The sequence below is a fragment of the Heterodontus francisci genome, chromosome 32 (assembly GCF_036365525.1).
Source record: "Heterodontus francisci isolate sHetFra1 chromosome 32, sHetFra1.hap1, whole genome shotgun sequence".
Classification (NCBI taxonomy): Eukaryota; Metazoa; Chordata; class Chondrichthyes; order Heterodontiformes; family Heterodontidae; genus Heterodontus; species Heterodontus francisci.
In genome coordinates, this window is record NC_090402.1 from 52,499,882 (window position 1) to 52,521,203 (window position 21,322).

A 21,322-nucleotide genomic window follows, 5' to 3' on the forward strand; every position below is an offset into this window, starting at 1 on the left:
ATTGAGGAAATATTGTAATATCATATGTGTTCTTCGCTCATCTGCACTGTGTACCTAGCCTTCCTCAGAAACTATTGTATTTATGACTGTCAGCCGCCCTGCGTAAAGTGGCGGCGGAGGCGGGAGCGTGTCGGAAAGGGCCCCCCGAGCCTCCCGCTCCATTTTACACCCCCCGCCGCCCGCCCCCCCCCAATCCCGGCCACCTTCCAGCTCTCTGGGGGGCATACAATTCAGCCCATAGAATCAGTTTGGGTGGAACTAAAAAACAGCAAGGGGCAGAAAACATTAGTGAGGGTTGTTTTTAGGCCACCAAACAGCAGTGGTAATGTAAATCACAGTATAAACCAGGAAGTTAGAGGTGCGTGTAACAAGGGTAATACAGTAATCATGGGGGAATTTAATCTACATATAGACTGGGTAAACTTTATTGGAACTAATGTTGTGAAGATGAATTCTTAGAATGTATGTGAGATGCTTTTCCAGAGCAGTATGTTGAGGAACCAACTAAGGAACAGGCTATTTTAAGTCTAGTACTGTGCAATGAAAAAGGGCTAATCAATAATCTTGTTGTAAAGGAACCTTTAGAAAAGAGTGGCCACAATATAGAATTTTACATTAAGTTTGAAAGTGATGTAGTTCAATCAGAAACTAGGGTCTTAAACCTAAGCAAAGGAAACTATGAAGGTTTGAGTGGCAAACTGGCTATGGTGGATTGGGAAACTACGTTAAAAGGTATGATGGTAGACAGGCAATGGCTAACATTTAAAGAACAAATACATAGTTTACAACAAAAGTACATTCATTTAATGCACAAAAACCCAAAATGAAAAGTGTTCCAACCATGGCTAACAAAACAAATCAGGAATTGTATTAGAGCAAAGGAAGAGGAGTATAAAGTTATCGAGTCATAGAGTTATACAGCACAGAAACAGGCCCTTCGGCCCATCGTGTCTGTGCAAACCATTAAGCACCTAACTCTTCTAATCCCATTTTCCAGCACTTGTCCCATAGCCTTGTATGCTATGGCATCTCAAGTGCTCATCTAAATACTTCTTAAATGTTGTGAGGGTTCCTGCCTCTACCACCACTTCAGGCAGTGCGTTCCAGATTGCAACCACCCTCTGGGTGAAAAAGTTTTTCCTCAAATCCCCTCTAAACCTCCTGCACCTGACCTTAAATCTATGCCCCTGGTTATTGACCCCTCTGCTAAGGGAAAAAGTTTCTTTCTATCTAACCTATCAATGCCCCTCATAATTTTGTATACCTCAATCATATCTCCCCTCAGCCTTCTCTGCTCTAAGGAAAACAGCCCTAGCCTTTTCAGTCTCTCTTCATAGCTGTAATGCTCCAGCCCAGGCAACATCCTGGTGAATCTCCTCTGCACCCTCTCCAGTGCAATCACATCCTTCCTATAGTGTGGTGCCCAGAACTGTATACAGTACTCCAGCTGTGGCCTAACTAGCGTTTTATACAGCTCCGTCATAACCTCCTTGCTCTTATATTCTATGCCTCGGCTAATAAAGGCAAATATCCCATATGCCTTCCTAACTACCTTATCTACCTGTGCTGCTGCCTTCAATGATCTATGGACAAGTACACCAAGGTCCATCTGACCCTCTGTACTTCCTAGGGTCCTACCATCCATTGTATATTCCCTTGCCTTGTTAGTCCTCCCAAAATGCATCACCTCACATTTCTCAGGATTAAATTCCATTTGCCACTGCTCCGCCCATCTTACCAGCCCATCTATATCGTCCTGCAATCTAAGGCTTTCCTCCTCACTATTTACGACACCACCAATTTCCATGCCATCTGCGAACTTACTGATCATACCTCCTATATTCACGTCTAAATCATTAATGTACACTACAAACAGCAAGGATCCCAGCACCGATCCCTGTGGTACACCACTGGTCACAGGCTTCCACTCACAACAACAACCCTCGACCATCACCCTCTGCCTCCTGCCACTCGGCCAATTTTAGATCCAATTTGCCAAATTGCCCTGGGTCGCATGGGCTCTTACCTTCTTGACCAATCTCTCATGCGGGACCTTATCAAAAGCCTTACTGAAGTCCATATAGACTACATCAACTGCTTTACCCTCATCTACACATCTTGTTACTGCCTCGAAAAATTCAATCAAGTTAGTTAGACACGATTTCCCCCTGACAAACCCATGCTGTCTACCCCTGATTAATCCCTGCCTCTCCAAGTGGAGATTAATCCTGTCCCTCAGAATTTATTCCAATAGTTTCCCAACCACTGATGTTAGACTCACCAGCCTGTAATTACCTGGTTTATCCCTGCTACCCTTCTTAAATAATGGTACCACATTTGCTGTCCTCCAATCCTCTGGTACCTCTCCTGTGGCCAGTGAGGATTTGAAAATTTCTGTCAGAGCCCCTGCAATCTCCTCCCTTGCCTCACATAGCAGCCTGGGACACATCTCATCTGGGCTTGGGATTTATCCACTTTTAAGCCTGCTAAAACAGCTAATACTTCCTCCCTTTCAATGCTAATATGTTCAAGTATATCACAATCCCCCTCCCTGATCTCTACACCTACATCGTCCTTCTCCATAGTTGCCAAAAAAATGGTAAACCTGAGGATTCGGAGCATTTTAGAATTCTGCAAAGGAGGACCAAGAAAAAGATTAAGAAAGGCAAATTGAATATTTGAGAATTCTAGTGAGAAACATAAAAACGGACTGTATGTAAACGCTTCTATAGGTGTATAAAAAAGGAAAAGATTAGCAAAAACAAATGTGGGTCCATTACAAGTGGCATTAGGAGAATTTACAGTGGGGAAATAAGGAAATGGCAGAGAAACTAAACAAATACTTCGTACCTGGCTTTACAGAGGAAAATACTAAAAACCTCCCAGAAATAAGGGAGAATCAAGGGACTAATGTAAATGAGGAACTGCAAGATAATAATACAAGTAAAAAAAGTACTAGAGAAATTAATGGGACTTAAAGTAGATAAATCCCCTAGACCTGATATAAAAGCAAAATACTGCGGATGCTGGAAATCTGAAATAAAAACAAGAAATGCTGGAATCACTCAGCAGGTCTGGCAACATCTGTGGAAAGAGAAGCAGAGTTAACGTTTCGGGTCAGAGTTCCGATGAAGGGTCACTGACCCGAAACGTTAACTCTGCTTCTGTTTCCACAGATGCTGCCAGACCTGCTGAGTGATTCCAGCATTTCTTGTTTTTATTACCCCTAGACCTGATGATCTACATCCCAGCCTGTTGAAAGAGGTGGCTGTCGAGATATTGCAATGGTGGGCATCTTTCAAAATTATATAGACTCTGGAAAAGATGCCCCAGAGGGGTCAAGGACAGAATCTATTTGGCTCGAGCTAAGGAACATAAAAGGTGCAGGTACATTGTTCAATGTTGTCTATAGACCACCAACTAGTGGGAAGGATGTCGAGGAACAAATTTGCAAGGAAATTACAGAAAGGTGCAAATATTATAGTGTAGTTATAATGGGGGAGTTCAATTATCCAAACATAGACTGGAATAGTAGCAGAGTAAAGGGCAGTGAGGGGCAAGAGTTCCTATAGAGTATTCAGGAAAATTTTCTACAGCAGCATGTTTCTAGTCCAATGAGAAAGGAGGCACTGCCAGACCTGGTTCTTGGGAATGAGGTGGGCCAAGTGGATCAAGTATCAGTAGGAGAACATTTAGGGGATAGTGATCATTGTATCAAAAGGTTTAGGCTGACTATGGAAAAGGACAAAGAACGATCCAGAGTAAGGTTAATTAACTGGGGGAAAGCCAGCTTCAATGGGGTAAGAACGGATCTGGGATGAATAAATTGGAGTCAGGTTAGCAGGAAAACCGGCAGATGAACAATGGGCTATCTTCAGAGAAGAGATAGTTCGGGCACAGTCAAAGTATATTCCCTTGAAGGGGAAAGGTAGGGTAAACAAATCCAGAGCTCTCTGGATGTCAAAAGAGATAGAGGTTAAGATAAAGAAGAAAAAGTGTGCTTATGACAGATGCCAGGTGGAAAATACTATTGAGAACCAGGCTGAATATAGAAGGTTCAGAGGGGAAGCGAAAAAACAAATAAGAGAAGCAAAGAGTATGAAAAGAGACTGGCGGTTAACATAAAAGGGAATCCCAAAGTTTTCAAAAGACATATAACTAGTAAAAGGGTGGTAAAAGGAGGAGTGGGACCGATACGGGGCCAAAAAGGGGATTTGTGCATGGAGGCAGAGGGCATAGCTGAGGTTTTTAATAAATATTTTGCATCTGTCTTTACTAAGGAAGAAGATGCAAACCAAGCAATGGTGAAAGAGAAGGTAATTCAGACACAAGAAGGGTTAAAATTGATAAGGAGGAGATATTGGATAGGCTGTCTGTACTTAAAGTGGATAAGATGAGATACATCTGTCACTCAGCCAATTCCGTATAATGTTGCTGCCATCCCTTTTATTCCATGAGCAATAAGTTTGCTCACAAGGGGCGGCACAGTGGCGCAGTGGTTAGCACCATAGCCTCACAGCTCCAGTTACCCGGGTTCGATTCTGGGTACTGCCTGTACGGAGTTTGCAAGTTCTCCCTGTGTCTGCGAGGGTTTTCGCCGGGTGCTCCGGTTTCCTCCCACATCCAAAAGACTTGCAGGTGATAGGTAAGTTGGCCATTGTAAATTGCCCCTAGTGTAGGGAGGTGATAGGGAATATGGGATTACTGTAGGGTTAGTATAAATGGGCGGTTGCTGGTCAGCACAGACTCGGTGGGCCGAAGGGCCTGTTTCAGTGCTGTATCTCTAAATAAAAATAAAAGATAAAAAACAAGTCTGTTGTGTGGCACTGTATCAAACACCTTTTGAAAGTTCATGTACAGCACATCAACTGCATTGCTCTCAGCAACCCTTTCTGTTATTTCTTTTAAAAACTCCAGCAAGTTAGTTAAACATTAAACTTAGATGACCTGCTTTATTACAATGGAAGCACTCAGGTCTCCGGGTCTCACTCCTACATAAAGCACCTTTCTTTTTGGCTGGAGGAGGGCCCCCTGTGTCTCCTGCTTTTCTCTCTCTCCCAGGACTGCTTGGGCTCCTATCACAGTCCCACCCTTTGTCCTTTTCAGATTTGTGGGGGTGACTAGGAAAGGTTTTCCCCTGGGGAACTGACTTGTATATTAGAGCAAACTCATCAGCCAGAACTGCGGCTTGCCTTGCTCAATGAACTTTTTGTTCCTCTACATGAGTCTTTATGGAGAGTGGGAGAATGTTCTTAAATTCCTCTCGCAAAATTACTTCTCTGATATTTTCATAGCTGATCCCTCAACCACTGATCAAAAGCCAGCTGCTTACTTCTCTCAAATTCCAAGTAAGTTTGATCAGCTTTCTTCCTGAGGGTTCGAAACTTTTGGCAGTAGGCTTCCGGTACTAGCTCATATGCCCCGAGGATAACAATTTTTTGTCAGTTCATAATTTGATGAACTCTCATCTGGCTACAGGGTATAAACCTCATGGGCTTTTCCTGTTAGCTTACTTTGCAGCAGAAGAGTCCAACTCTCAACCGGCCACTTTAACTGCCTTGCAAGTTTTTCAAAAGATACAAAAAATATTTCCATGTCTCCCTCATTGAATTTTGGAATCAATTGGGAGCATTTTTAACAATTTAGTACATAGTCCCGAATTACTATTCTCCATATTGGCCTTGCTTTCACTGGGGTTACTCTGTTGTCGCCTAGCTAACTCAAGCCCTCTCAGCTCTCTTTCCACACATTCCTTCTGGAAGGTTCTTTCTCTCTCTCCTCTCTATCTTTTTCTTTCTTCTGTCGCTCCCTTTCTCTCTTTCTTTCCCTGTCTTCTAATTCAAGTTTCCTCTGTTCTAATTGTATCTTTGCTGGCAATACCCTGTCGGGGTCTATTTCTCACCCTGCCTCTGCTTCTTTGGATTCGAGGGAAAAATGGTTGGCCACTAGTCATAGGAGTTCAGACTTCCTAGCCATGGCATGGAAAGTGATCCCTCACTGCTCAGCTATATTTCTCAACTCTTCTATAGACAGTGCCTTTAACTTATCCCAAGTTACTTCATCCTGGCTTGGGGAGTTACTGACTTCAGACTACAGACTACACACATGTTAGTATTCTAGCACACACAACCACAAGAAAACCTATATTGAAATCTTTTCCCTTTTTGATTGGGATCAATTTGACTTCCCACTTCCAATTTCTCGTTTGTCTGTGGGTCCAATCCGGGATGGTAGCCCCCAAATTTCTGTTACGACCAGGTGAGAGAGGGGTCTAGGGGTTCCCTCTCAGCCTTTTCCTGGTTTGGACATAACAGGGTTTAATTTTTAAAACATTATGTTTTAGCTTCCCTTTCAGTGAGTCCTTGCTCACTGCTCTCTAATTGTATTGGCAAAGAAATCAACAAGACAGATTTTCTCAGATTTAAACAAGAAAGGTGTATATTTATTAATCTTAAAACTCTAATTCAGTTAAAACTACTAGAAATATGCGACGCGACCACGCTAGCATACATACGCGATAAACACTCATGCAAATAGAGACAGAGAAGGGGAAAGAAGGGGAAAGGTTTGAAGTAATAACTGGAGTTCAGTTACTGGTTTTGAGTTGGATGTAAAGTTTTTGATTGAAGTTAAGTCTTGCAGTTCTCATTGGGGCCCAGTGTACACTTTCAAACTTTTTTCGCTGGTCTTCTGTCTTGAGGCTTAAGTTACTTCCAGGGGTCCCGGAACTTTGTTTGAGAGAGAGAGACAGGGAGAGACCTTCTTTCTCTGTTGTCTTCAAATTGTAGTCTCTTCCTTTCTGTATTGTACAATTCAAACAACCCCCAGCTTGGGCAGCAGGTTAGTCATGTGAGTAGCTCCTTATTTAGAACAGTCCCTCCTGCGAAGTTTTGTGGATTCCTTCAAGCTTAGCAGACACTCTCGGTGGGGGCAGGCAGGGGGGCGGGGGGGCGGGGGGGGGGTGTGGGTGGTGGTGCGGGGGTGGAATGCTGGCTCTTACACATTCAATGTCTCTTGATCAAAATCCATCTGGCTCATTGAATCAGGGTGGCACTCCCATTGTATTCTGCCTGCAACAGTCCTTAAGAATGTAAATGTGCAGCCATTTTTCAGCCACAGTTCTGGTCTTTTTAAACAAGTTATTTCAAGTCTAGTAACAGTTCAAAAATAATGTTCCATATGACGAAATTAATATGTCTCATTCTGGCATGTGTGGTTTTTGTCACAATGTGGATAAATGTGACGTTATCCACTGTGGTAGGAAAAACAGAAATACACAGTATTTCTTAAATGGTGAGAGGCTGGGAAGCATTGCACTTCAAAGGGACTTGGGTATCCTTGTTCATGAGTCACTGAAAGTTAACATGCAGGTTCTTCTTTTGGGCCTCCTTATCTCGAGAGACAATGGATACGTGCCTGGAGGTGGTCAGTGGTTTGTGAAGCAGCGCCTGGAGTGGCTATAAAGGCCAATTCTGGAGTGACAGGCTCTTCCACAGGTGCTGCAGAGAAATTTGTTTGTTGGGGCTGTTGCACAGTTGGCTCTCCCCTTGCGCCTCTGTCTTTTTTCCTGCCAACTACTAAGTCTCTTCGACTCGCCACAATTTAGCCCTGTCTTTATGGCTGCCCGCCAGCTCTGGCGAATGCTGGCAACTGACTCCCACGACTTGTGATCAATGTCACACGATTTCATGTCGCGTTTGCAGACGTCTTTATAACGGAGACATGGACGGCCGGTGGGTCTGATACCAGTGGCGAGCTCGCTGTACAATGTGTCTTTGGGGATCCTGCCATCTTCCATGCGGCTCACATGGCCAAGCCATCTCAAGCGCCGCTGACTCAGTAGTGTGTATAAGCTGGGGATGTTGGCCGCTTCAAGGACTTCTGTGTTGGAGATATAGTCCTGCCACCTGATGCCAAGTATTCTCCGAAGGCAGCGAAGATGGAATGAATTGAGACGTCGCTCTTGGCTGGCATACGTTGTCCAGGCCTCGCTGCCGTAGAGCAAGGTACTGAGGACACAGGCCTGATACACTCGGACTTTTGTGTTCCGTGTCAGTGCGCCATTTTCCCACACTCTCTTGGCCAGTCTGAACATAGCAGTGGAAGCCTTACCCATGCGCTTGTTGATTTCTGCATCTAGAGACAGGTTACTGGTGATAGTTGAGCCTAGGTAGGTGAACTCTTGGACCACTTCCAGAGCGTGGTCGCCAATATTGATGGATGGAGCATTTCTGACATCCTGCCCCATGATGTTCGTTTTCTTGAGGCTGATGGTTAGGCCAAATTCATTGCAGGCAGACGCAAACCTGTCGATGAGACTCTGCAGGCATTCTTCAGTGTGAGATGTTAAAGCAGCATCGTCAGCAAAGAGGAGTTCTCTGATGAGGACTTTCCGTACTTTGGACTTCGCTCTTAGACGGGCAAGGTTGAACAACCTGCCCCCTGATCTTGTGTGGAGGAAAATTCCTTCTTCAGAGGATTTGAACGCATGTGAAAGCAGCAGGTACAGCAAGCAATTAAGAAGGTAAATGGTATGTTGGCCTTCATTACAAGGGGATTTGAGTATAGGAGTACAGATGTCTTACTGCAATTACATAGAGCCTTGGTAACACCACACCTGGAGTATTGTGTGCAGTTTTGGTCTCCTTACCTAAGGAAAAATATACTTGCCATTGAGGGAGTGCAACGAATGTTCATCAAACTAATTCCTGGGATGGAGGGATTGTCCTATGAGGAAAGATTAAATAGACTGGGCCTTTATTCTCTGGAGTTTAGAAGATTGAGAGGTGATCTCATTCAAACATTTGACAAGGTAGATGCTGGCTGGCGGGGGGGGGTCTAGAACCAGGGGACACAGTCTCAGAATAAGGAGCAGGCCATTTAGGACTGAGATGAGGAGGAATTTCTTCACTCAGAGGGTGGTGAATCTTTGGAATTCCCTGCCCCAGAGGGCTGTGGCAGCTCAGTCGTTGAGTATGTTCAAGACTGAGATCGATAGATTTCTACATATTAAAAACATCAGGGGATTCCCCAGCCAGGGAAAACAATCTCTCAGTGTCTACCCTGTCAAGCCCCTTCAGAATCTTATACGTTACAATGAGATTGCTTCTCACTCTTCTAAACTCCAGAGAATATGGAGCCAATTTACTCAGCCTCTCATCATAGAACAACCTTCTCATTCCAGGATCTAATCTAGTGAACCTTCCCTGCACTGCCTCCAAGGCAAATATATCCTTCCTTAAATATGGAGACCAAAGTTGCACACAGTGTTCCAGGTGTGGTCTCACCAAAGGTCTGTTACAACTGTAGCAAGAGCTTTTTATTCTTGCACTCCAATCCCCTTGCAATAAACATGCCATTTGCCTTCCTAATTGTTTACAGTGTTCCTCGTACAAGTACACCAAGTCCCTCTGAACATCAACATTTACAAATTTTACACCTTTTAAAAATATTTTACTTTTCTATTCTTAATACCAAAGCTCACATTATACTCCATCTGCCACCTTGTTGTCCACTCACTCAACCTGTCTATATGGGCAGCACAGTGGCGCAGTGGTTAGCACTGCAGCCTCATAGCTCCAGCGACCCGGGTTCGATTCCGGGTACTGCCTGTGTGGAGTTTGCAAGTTCTCCCTGTGTCTGCGTGGGTTTCTCCGGGTGCTCCGGTTTCCTCCCACAAGCCAAAAGACTTGCAGGTTGATAGGTGAATTGGCCATTATAAATTGCCACTAGTATAGGTAGGTGGTAGGGAAATATAGGGACAGGTGGGGATGTGGTAGGAATATGGGATTAGTGTAGGATTAGTATAAATGGGTGGTTAATGGTCGGCACAGACTCGGTGGGCCGAAGGGCCTGTTTCAGTGCTGTATTTCTAAATGTAAAATCTCTTTGTAGCCTCTTTGTGTCCTCCTTACAGCTTACATTCCTAACTACCTTTGAATTATCAGCAAACATCGATACAATACTCTTGGTCTGTTTGTCTATGTCATTCATATAGATTGTAAATAGCTGAGGCCCCAGCACTGATCCTTGTGGCACTGCACTAGTCACTGCCTGCCAACTTGAAACTGCCCTATTTATCCCTACTCTTTGCTTCCTGTCCGTTAAGCAATCCTCTGTCCATGCTAATATATTACCCCAACTCCATGAGCCCTTATCATGCATATAAACCTTTTGTGTGGCACTTTATGTTTTGGAAATCCAGTATACTACATCTACTGGTTCCTCTTTATCTATCCTGCAAGTTACATCCACAAAGAATCCTCTAATAAATTTGTCAAACAGGATTTCCCTTTCGTAAAGCCATGTTGACTTTGGCTGATCATGTTATGATTTTCTAAGTGCATTGTTAAGACTTCCTTAATAATAGATTGCAGTACTTTCCTGACTACTGATTTCAGCCTACCTGGTTAACTGGCCTGTAGTTCCATGTTTTCTGTCTCCCTCCTTTCTTGAATAGGGGTGTTAAAGTTGCTAGCTTCCAATCCGCTGGGACCATTCCAGAATCTAGGGAATTTTGGAAAATCATAATCAGTGCATCCATTATCTCTACAGCTACCTATTTTCGAACCCTAGGATGGGGATTTGTCGGATTTTAGTCTCGCAAGCTTCTCCAATACTTTGTTTCTGCTGATATTAATTACCTTAATTACCTTAATTTCCTCACTCTTTTCAGCCCCAGGTTACTCTCTATTTCTGGTATGTAACTTGTGCCTTCTACTGTGAAAACAGACACAAAATATTTGTTGAATGTCTCTGCCATTTCCTCATTCCCCATAATAATTTCTCCTGTCTCTGTTTCTAAGGGGTCAACATTTACTTTAACTACTCTCTTGATTTTTATATACTTGTAAAAGCTCTTACAAGACAAGGGAAGGGCTAAGGCTCCTCCATCACTACCTGCTGGATCTCAATACCTGCCTGACTCGGAGTCACAGCCCCCTGTCCCCGACCATTGATCAACTCTAAAGTTCTACTTAACCTGAAGGTCAGTGACCCTGAAATATTAACTCTGCTTCTCTCTCCACAGATGCTGCCAGATCGCTGAGTATTTCCAGCATTTTTTGTTTTTATTTCAGATTTCCAGCATCTGCAGTATTTTGCTTTTATTTTAGTTCAACCCAGTATCCTGGCCAATATTTATCCCCCAACCAACATCAATAAAACAGTCTACCTGGTGATTTAATTCATTGCTATTTGTGTGACCTTGCTGTGCGCAAATTGGCTTCCTCATTTGCCTATATTACAAAAGTAACTGCAATTCAAAAGTACTTCATTGCCTGTAAGGAACTTTGGGCTATCCTGAGGCTGTGAGAGGTGCTACACGAATGCAAATTCTATCTTCCATTGACAACTTTGGTCAGATCCCAACTGCATCCAGTTTTGGGCAACGCAGCTCAGGAGAATTCAGCCTTGGACAGTCAACAGGATTACATCAAAGCTTGAAAAGTTAAATCATGAGAACAGGCTACATAAACTTGGTTTATAATCTCTTGAATTTAGAAAGTGGGGAGTGATTTAATCAAGGTGTTTAAAGTGCTAATGGTATTTGGTAGGGTAGATACAGAGAAAGTATTTCCTTTGCTAGAGGAATCAAAAACAAGGGGCCTAAACTATTTAGGAGTGAAATCAGGAAACACATCTTCACACAAAGGGTAGTTGAAATCTGGAACTCTCTCCCAAAGGGCTGTCGATGCTGGGTTAATTCAAATACTGAAGTCTGAGATGGATTACATTGGATACATGGCACAGGAACAGGCCATTCAGCCCAACCAGTTCATGCTGGCATTTATGCTTCACTCGAGCCTCCTCCCTCTTTCCTCATCTAAATCTATCATCATAACCCTCTATTCCCTTCTCCCTCATATTCTTGTCTAGCTTCCCCTTAAATGCATCTATACTATTCACTTCAGCCACTCCCTGGTAGTGAGTTCCACATTCTCACCATTCTTTGGGTAAAGAAGTTTATTTTGAGTTCTCTATTGCATTCCTTGGTGACTATCTGATATTGATGGCCTCTAGTTATGCTCTTCTCCACAAGAGAAAACATTCTCTCTGTATCCATTCCATCAAAACTTTTCATATTTTGAATGACCTTGATTAGGTCACCCTTCTTTTTTCAAGAGAAAAGAGCCTGTTCATACTTTTCTGATATATATACCCACGTATGTTTGATATCATCCTTGTAAGTCTTCTCTGCACCCTCTCCAGTACCTCAATATCCTTTTTATAAGATGGTGACCAGAACTGCAGAGTACTCTATATGTGGTCTAACCAAGGTTTGATACAGGTTTAGCATAACTTCCCTACTTTTCAATTCTATCCCTCTGGCCTTGCTAACCTGCGATGGAACTTTTAGTGATTGATGTATTTGTACTCCGAGATCCCTTTATCTCTCCCACCTAGACTCGCTCCTTCCAAATAATAGGTGACTTCCCTATTCTTCCTACCTAAATGAACTGCCTCACATTTATCTGTGTTGAACTTCATTTGCCAATTATTTGCCCATTCTGCAAATTTATTAATATCCTCCTGTAATTTGTTGCAGTCCTTCTCAGTATTGACTATCCCCACCCCACCCCCCAATTTTGGTGTCATCCACAAATTTAGAAATTCTGTTTTTGATTTCAAAGTCCAAATCACTAATGTAAATTTTGAGCAGCAGATTTTTGTTAGGTGAGGTATTGAAGGCTATGAAATAAAGGCAGGTAGATGGTGTGATGGTATTGATCAACCAAGATCAAATTACATGGCAAACTGGTTTGAAGAGGTTGAATGGTCTACTCCTGTTCCTATGAGGTATAAAATTTATCTTGGAAGGTAGCACATAAAGGGGTGAGAACGAATCAGCTGAATTTTCAGAAAATTGGACAGATTGTGAAGTGGTCTGTCAATTTGCTTGCTTCCATTTTACGCTACCTCCCAGAACAAATGTATATCCTTTCTTTCTACTATATGGGTAGGTTCTGGAAACTTCTCCACAAATGCTCAGGCTATGCTGCCCCCTTGTAGTCAGATATGCTAATAGCAGCTTTTCAGCTTTTCTCAGCTGTAAATCTCAAATTTACCCAAAGAACATCGACTTCACCTATGAAGCCTCTGATGTCCCCCAAGGGTCTATCCTTGGCCCCTTCCTAGCTCTTATCTACATTCTGTCCTCTGCAACCTCATCCGAAAATGCCGCGTGGTTTCCACATGTATGCTGATGACACTCAGCTCTAAGTCACCACAACCTTTCTCGACCCCTCCACTGCCTGTACATTGTCAGATTGCTTGTCTGACATCCAGTACTGGATGAACAGACAGTTCCTCAAATCTTCAGTCCTCTACAAACTCCATCCCCTAGCTACCAACTCCATCCGTCTCCATGGCCACTGTCTGAGGCTGAACCAGACTGTTTGCAACCTTGGCATCCTATTTGACCCTGAGCTGAGCTACCAACCCTATATCCTCTCCATCACCAAGATCACTTACTTCCACCTTCATAACATCACCTTACTCTGCCCCTGTCTCAGATCATCTGCTGTTAAATTATCTTCAATGCTTTTGTTTCCTCCTGGCTCGACTATTTCAATGTTTTCCTCACATCTTCCACTCTTTGTAAACCTGAGCTCATTCACAACTCTGTTGCCCGTATATTAAGTCGCACCAAGTCCCATTCACCAACACTCCTGTGTTCACTGACCTACATTGGCTCCTGGTCTGGCAAAGCCTGGAATTTTAAAATTGTCATCCTTGTACACAACTCCCTCCATGGTCTTGCCTCCTCCCTATCTCTGGAACCTCCTCCATCTGTCTCACCCTCCCTAAACACTCTGTCTCTCTATCTCTCTCTCTCTCCTCCTTTTAAGATGCTCCTCAATACCTATCTCTTAGATTAAGCTTTTGGTCATTTGTCCTAATATCTCCTTATATAGCTCAGTGTCAAATTTGGAATGATAATTTTCTTGTGAAGCACCTTGGGACATTTTATTACATTAAAGGTACTATATAAATATAAATTGTAGTTGTGTTAAATGCCTGTTAATCTGGCCAAGCAACAATGCTGGGGATACAGCTGGTGATACTAGAAAATAGAACGTTATCAGGTAGGGTGTAGAGTATATGTTTGAAAGAAAAAGGAACTTATCAAAACATATGAGGCAGAAATTGATCCATGTGGCAAATAGAGAGAAAGAGGATCAATTTCAGTGCACGTGGTAATCTGAGGCCATATTGGTAAAAACGATTTTGCAGATGTCCCATGTGACTGCCCAAATCAGGCGTTCAATATCTTAAATATACAATTGAGGACCTGAAAACCCTGTTGTAGCCCCTTTCAGACATTGGTTCAGATTGAGTGAAGCAGGTGCTGTGCCTGCTTAGCTCAAGATTTTTCAGCAGCTGTTGTGGCTGACGTACAGCTGAAGTCATTTAAAATGTTTTGTAAAACATCCTGTTGATCTATAAGTAGCGGGAGTTATCAGCCTCCTCCCATCCCAGGACTGCAATCAATGAGGCAAGAGGCACAATATTCAAATGCCTTTTACCCAATCATCAGCTGAAGTTACAGCTGTCAATCAGAACTCCAGTGGTAATGACAGGCAAGTTATTTAAAATTCACTCTTGGATGTGTACAAGGCTGCATCCCTAGTTGCCTTTAAGGAGGTGGTGGCAAGCCACTTTTTTCGAACCGCTGCAGTCATGTGGTGAAAGTGCTCCCACAGTGCTGTTAGCTAGTGGATTCCAGGATTTTGAACCCGTGACCATGAAGGAACAATGATATATTTCCAAGTTGGGAAGACGTGTGACTTGGAGGAGAACTTGCAGGAGATTGTGTTCCAATGCAGCTGCTGCCTTTATCCTTCATGGTGGTGGAGGTCACTGGTTTGGGAGGTGCTGGCAAGTTGCTACAGTATATAATAGAATCATCCTGTTGACATTGCACACTGCAGCCACAGCGAGCTGCTGGAGGAGGGCATGAATGTTTAAGACAGTCGATGGGTTTCTGACCACTGCCTTGTCTTGGATGGTATTGAGCTGCTACGTGTCACTGCAGCTGCACCATCCAGGCGAGTGGAGAGAATTCCATCACACTCCTGACTCGTGCCTTACGGGTGATCAGGAGGATTGGGGAGATGAAAAGTTACTACGCAAGATAAGAGCACATGGTGATGGGGGTGATATATTAGCATGGATAGAGAATTGGCTAACTAACAGGAAACAGAGAGTCGGGATAAATGGGGCCATTTCAGCTTAACAAACTGTAACCAGTGGAGTCCCACGGGGATAAAAACAAGAAACGCTGGAAATACTCAGCAGATCTGGCAGCATCTGTGAAAAGAGAAGCAGAGTTAACTTTTCAGGTCAGTGACCCTTCTTCAGAACTGGCAGGTATAAGAAATGTAAAAGATTTTAAGCAAGTAAAGCGGGGGTGTGGCAAGAGATAACAAAAGAGAAGGTGTTGATAGGACAAGGTCACAGAGAATAACTGACCTGAAGGTCATGGAGCAAAGGCAAATGGTATGTTAATGGTGTGCTGAAAGACAAAGCATTAGTACAGAGAGGGTGTTAACGGACTGAAAACTGAACAGCCACAAGTACAAACATGAAAAAAAAACAGTGGGTAAGCACAGTAGAAACAAACTGAACAAACTAAAATAAGCACTGATCCCTGTGGCAGTCCTGCAGTGCTGGGGCCTCAACTATTTACAATCTATATAGTGACTGGGATGAAGGGACTGAGTGTATTTTAGCCAAATTTTCAGATGATACAAAAATAGGAAGGAAAGCAAACTGTGAGGACACAAAGGCCGGGACTTTATATGCCCCCCGAGGTGGGGTCGGTGGCGGGGTGCACGGAGTATCGCGATGGGTGGCGGGGGGCAGCGGGACGGAGGACCCATCACTTCCCCATCACCCAGCAATCTTGCTGGGGGCAGAATAGGCCGATAGTGACCTTACAGCCCCGATGCCAATTGAGGCCCTTAAGTGGCCTATTAACAGCAAATTAAGGCCCTCTTCCTGCCACCACTGGGATCTTACCAGCGGTGGGGCGGGGGGAGGGGCCTCTGCTATGCGAGGAGGATACCTTATAAAACTAGGCACCCTCCCTGCGGGATTGTGGGGGGGGGGCAGTTGTCTCTCCTCCGTGGGCAGTCTGTGGCCCACGGAGAACCTCCATCGGGGAAAACATTACCCCATGGGACCCTCCGCCCCCTGGACTGAACGACCACCCCCCACCCCACCCCTTGCTAGGGCCTTCCAGACTGGCCCCAATGACCCTGCCTCACCTACCTCTGTTCTGGCGTTCCAGCACTGGGCCTGGGACTGAGGCCTCTGCAGTACCAACAGTGGCCAACGCTCCCAGTGGTGCTGCCAATACTGGTGAGCTGCCGGCATTCTGATTGGCCAGCAGCTCTTGGAGTCAGGATCCCTGTCCCTTTAAAGTTTTTAAAGGGCTGGGGATCCCACCTCCTAAAAAAACTGGAGGAGTGCTCTGTTGGGGGGCACAGAAAGACAGAGGCAGGGACCCCACACTTTTCTGCGCAGCACCACGAGCCCCACCTCCAACAGAAAATCCAGCCCAAAGTGCCTGCAAACAGATAGGTTTAGTGAGTGGGCAAAAATTTGGCAGATGGAGTATAATGTGGGAAAATGTGAGGTTGTTCACGTTGGCAGGAAGAACAGAAAAGCAGAGTATTATTTACATGGAGAGAGACTGCAGAATGCTGCAGTATGGAGGTATCTGGGTGTCCTTGTACATAAATCACAAAAAGTTAACATGTAGGTACATCAAGTAATTTAGGAAGGCAAATGTAATATTTGCATTTATTGCAAGAGGTTGGAATATAAAAGCAGGGAAGTCTTGCTACAATTGTATAGGGCATTGGTGCAACCGCACCTAGAGTAGTGCAGTTTTGGTCTCTTAAGGAGGGCATTGGAAGCAGTTCAGAGAAGGTTCACTAGGTTGATTCCTGGGATAAAGGGGTTGTCTTATGAGCAAAGGCTGAGCAGGTTGGGCCTATAAGAGAAGGATGAGAGATGATCTTATTGAAACATATAAGATTCTGAGGGGGTTTGACAGAGTAGATGCTGAGAGGATGTTTCCCCTCATGGGTGAATCTAGAACTAGAGGGCATAGTTTCAAAATACGATGAGGAGGAATTCCTTCTCTCAGAGGGTCGTTAATCTTTGGAATTCTCTTCCCCAGAGAGAAGTGGAGGCTGGGCCATTGAATGTATTCAAGGTTGAGTTAGATTTTTGATCTACAAGGGAGTCAATGTTAGTTGCGAGTGTGGGAGGGGGTGGTGCAGGCAGTTAAGTAGAGTTAAGCTCACAATCAGATCAATCACAATTGAATGGGTACCTTATTGAATGGCAGAACAGACTCGAGGGGCCGAAAGGCCTACTCCTCCGCCTATTTCTGATTATCTTATCAAAGGACACAGATTTGAACATATATTGCAGACAACTGGTTTAGTATTCCCTTCCAGATCTGGCTGAAACACATAAAACAATATAGGGTCCTACTCTCATCTGCCAACACTGCACACTATTTCAGGATCATCCTGTAACACAAAGATAACCCCGGCTTCTTTTCTCTACTGCAAACCATCTTCTTAAGCCCCTCTCTGTTGTCTTCTCCACCATCACCTCCAATAACAAATGCAAGGAGCTCATGGACTTCTTTGTTGCTAAGACTGAGACTGAAATGATTCGATCAGCTAGCTGCCTCTGCCGTTCCCTCCCGTCCCCTAGCCCTCCAGGCCAAACTGCCTTTAAAGGCCACCCCCCCCCCGCCCTTCCTGAACTTGCAAACTTGCATCTTTCTCTAGTTTCTCTATCTCCCCTTACACCCTCTCCGAGCTCAGCCCACTCCCTGCTCCCTTGACCCTATTCCCACTACACTATTGACCACTCAACATCCCTTCCTGGCCCCCATGTTAGCTGATATTGTTAAGGATTCCCTTTTCTCACGTATTGTCCTTCCCTCCTTCAAAACTGCCGCATCATTATCCATGCAAATACTGCCCCATCTCTAACCTCCCTTTCCTCTTCAAATTCCTTCAACGTGCTGATGCCTCCCAAATCCATGGACAGCTTCCCAGACCCAATTTTTGAATCCCTCCAGTCAGATTCCCATCCCTGCTACAGTACCAAAATGGCTATTATCAAAGTCACAAATGGTATCCTTTGTGACTGTGACAAAGCTAAACAATCCCTCCTCATCCTTCTCCACCTATCTGCAGCCTTTAGGAATGTTGAACACACCATGGTCCTCCATCACTTCTCCACTGTCTTCCAGCTGAGTTGGGTCTGCACTTGGCTGGTTCCATTCTTACCTATCCAGTTGTAGCCAGAGAATGACCTGCAATGGTTTCTCTTCCTGCTCCTGGACTGGTTGCCCCTGGTATTTCACAATTTGCTATCCTTGCACCCTCCTAATTCTCATCTACATGCTGTCCTTAGGCGATATTATCTGAAAATACAGCATCAGTTTCCACATGTACACTGACGACACCCAGCTCTATGCCACCACCAATCCCCGTGACCTCTCCACTGTCTCTAAATTGTCAAACTACTTGTCTGACATCCAATAGTAAAGAATCAGAGATTTCCTCTAACAAAATATTGGAAAGATTGAACCCATTGTCTGCAGTCCCTGTCACAGTACCTTGATTTTTAAAGTTGTCATCCTTGTTTTCAAATCCCTCTTTGGTCTTGCCCCTCCCTATCTCAGTAACCTCCTCTAGTCCTGCAACCCTCTGAGATCTCTACGTTACTCCAATTCTGGCCTCTTGTGCACCCCCAATATCCTTTGCCTCACCATTGGCAGCCATACCTTCTGTTGTCAAGGGCCTAAGCTCTGGAATTCCCTCCCTATAAACCTCTCTTCCTCTCTTCCTCTATTAAGACACTCTTTGAAACTGACCTCTTTGACCCCCTCTGTCCTAATATCTCCTCACGTAGTTTGGTTTAAATTTTGTTTGATAACACTCCTCTGAAACTGCTTTGTGTGTTTTACTACATTAAAGTTGCTATATAAGTACAAGTTGTTTTTGTTGAATTATATATGTTTTATTCATGCACATTATTTCATGTAAAGCTGATCCAGTTTGCTAGCTTACAATTAGCTTTGTTTCATTGAAAGGTAAAATCACAGTATCCACACAGAGAACAGTCTTATTGTAATAGCTGCCAGTCATTTAATGAGATATTGGGCAGTAAAGATACTCTCCAGAGTGGAGTGGGAGTGATGCTGAACCTGAGAAAATATCTAATACCATCCCAAAATTTGTAACATGTACCAAGTACATAGATAACAGGTGCGCAGGTAACAAATGTACAGTTATCAAAGGTACCAGTAACCAATGCACAGGTAACAGGTTCACAGGTAATAATTGCGCAACTGAGAGATGTACAGGCAACATACACAGGTATCAGGAATGCAGGTAACAGATACACTGATAAAAGATAAACATGTAATATGTACACCTTTGACAGGTATATGTGTAACATGTATGTCTGTAACAGGTATACCTGTGCAGAGATGGTAGTAGATAAATGCACACATTCTTTGGACTGAAATGTTGAAGGTGATTAAGAAGTTCCCAATTATGTCATCAATAGCCAATATTCTAGTGGCTTCAACTGTGCAACAACAATGGGGAATTGGCTATAAAGCGTCTTCAGATGTGAAAGGCGTTATATAAATGCAAGTCTTTCTTTTGGAAGAAATGACCATGAAAAGTGCTAGATATTCATTTAAAAAAACAACTAGCTCACTAAGGGAAAGGAATCTGTCACCGTAACCCAGTCTATACATGACTCCAGTTGATTGTTAATGCCTCACTAGTGCTGTCCACATCCCAAGAACAAATAAAGTAAAATGCCAATCCATTTTGCAATTTTAATCAGTTGCCTAGACAGCTAAAAGGATACCAGAGGGTCTGGAATCGGTATCCCAGCGTGTTCTTGTGCTGAATGTTTGGTTAGATGTGGAGTGATAGTATCCACATAGTTGTCACAGAATTGCTGGACAATGGTGCAATAATAATTCCACAGTAACAGGATGAGGCCCAAGATGAGAAAAAGTACAATACAGAGAGGAATGACCAGCTTACTGTAAGCGTAATGTGCCTGACACACAACCTTGCAAAATACTGAGGCCCAATTTGTCACTGGGTTAATTACTACACGTGAGATCGGGCGGGTGAGCCTATGAATCCAGCATTGAATGACAGTGTCCGTGGGCTTGTTCAGCTGGTCCAGGGCATGTGGCTGTGCTTCAAGGTCAGGGTTGTAATCGATGAGCTCTTGTGGAGCTTCCATATCGAGAAGTGCAGATGATGCTCCACTACAGAAGGGAGGGATAAACACAAAGATGGTTTTCAGCTCTTGCTTCAGACTTGCAGCTTTCTCTCCTCTGATTGGCTGACAAGGCTGTGGCCTTTATCCAAGTAATAAACAGCCTGCATCAAAATGGAGACAAAATGAGTGGAGGAAATGACTGAGCTATCCTAATACTGACCAACTGAAGCAATTTTATTTACACTTGCTCACAAGCTATTGGATACAACACTGCTATCAGCTTCAGTGCACACACTCATTCACAATGCTGTCGTCAGCTTCACTTGTTAATCACACTGCTGTCACACTCATTTACACTGGGATTAAACACATTGCTGTCACACTCATTTACACTGGGATTAAACATACAGCTGTCACACTTATTTACACCAGGATTAAGCAAATTGTTGTCGCACTCAATTGTACTGGGATTACCATCAGTCATTTCTACTGGGAATAAACACACTACAGTCACACTAAATTCTAATGGAATTATACACACTACTGTCACACTTATTTGTACTGGAATTAAACACACTGTTGTCACACCCATTTACACTGGTATTAAACACACTGCAGACACACTCATTTGTTCAGAATAAACACACTGCAGTAACACATTTACGCTGGGATAAAGCACGCTAATATCACACTCATTTACATTTGAATTAAAAACACTGCTGTCACACTCGTTTATACTAGGATCAAACACACTGCAGACACACTCATTTGTTCAGAATAAACACACTGCTGTCACACTCATTTACACTGGGAATAAACACACTGCTGTCACAACCATTTACACTGCGATAAACACTACTGTCACACTCATTAACACTGGAATTAACACACTGCTGTCTCACTCATTTAAGCTGCGATTAAACGCACTGCTCTCACAACTATTTACAAGGGGATAAACACACTGCTGTCACACTCATTTACACTGGGATTAAAAACACTGCAGACACACTCTTTTGTTCAGACTAAACAC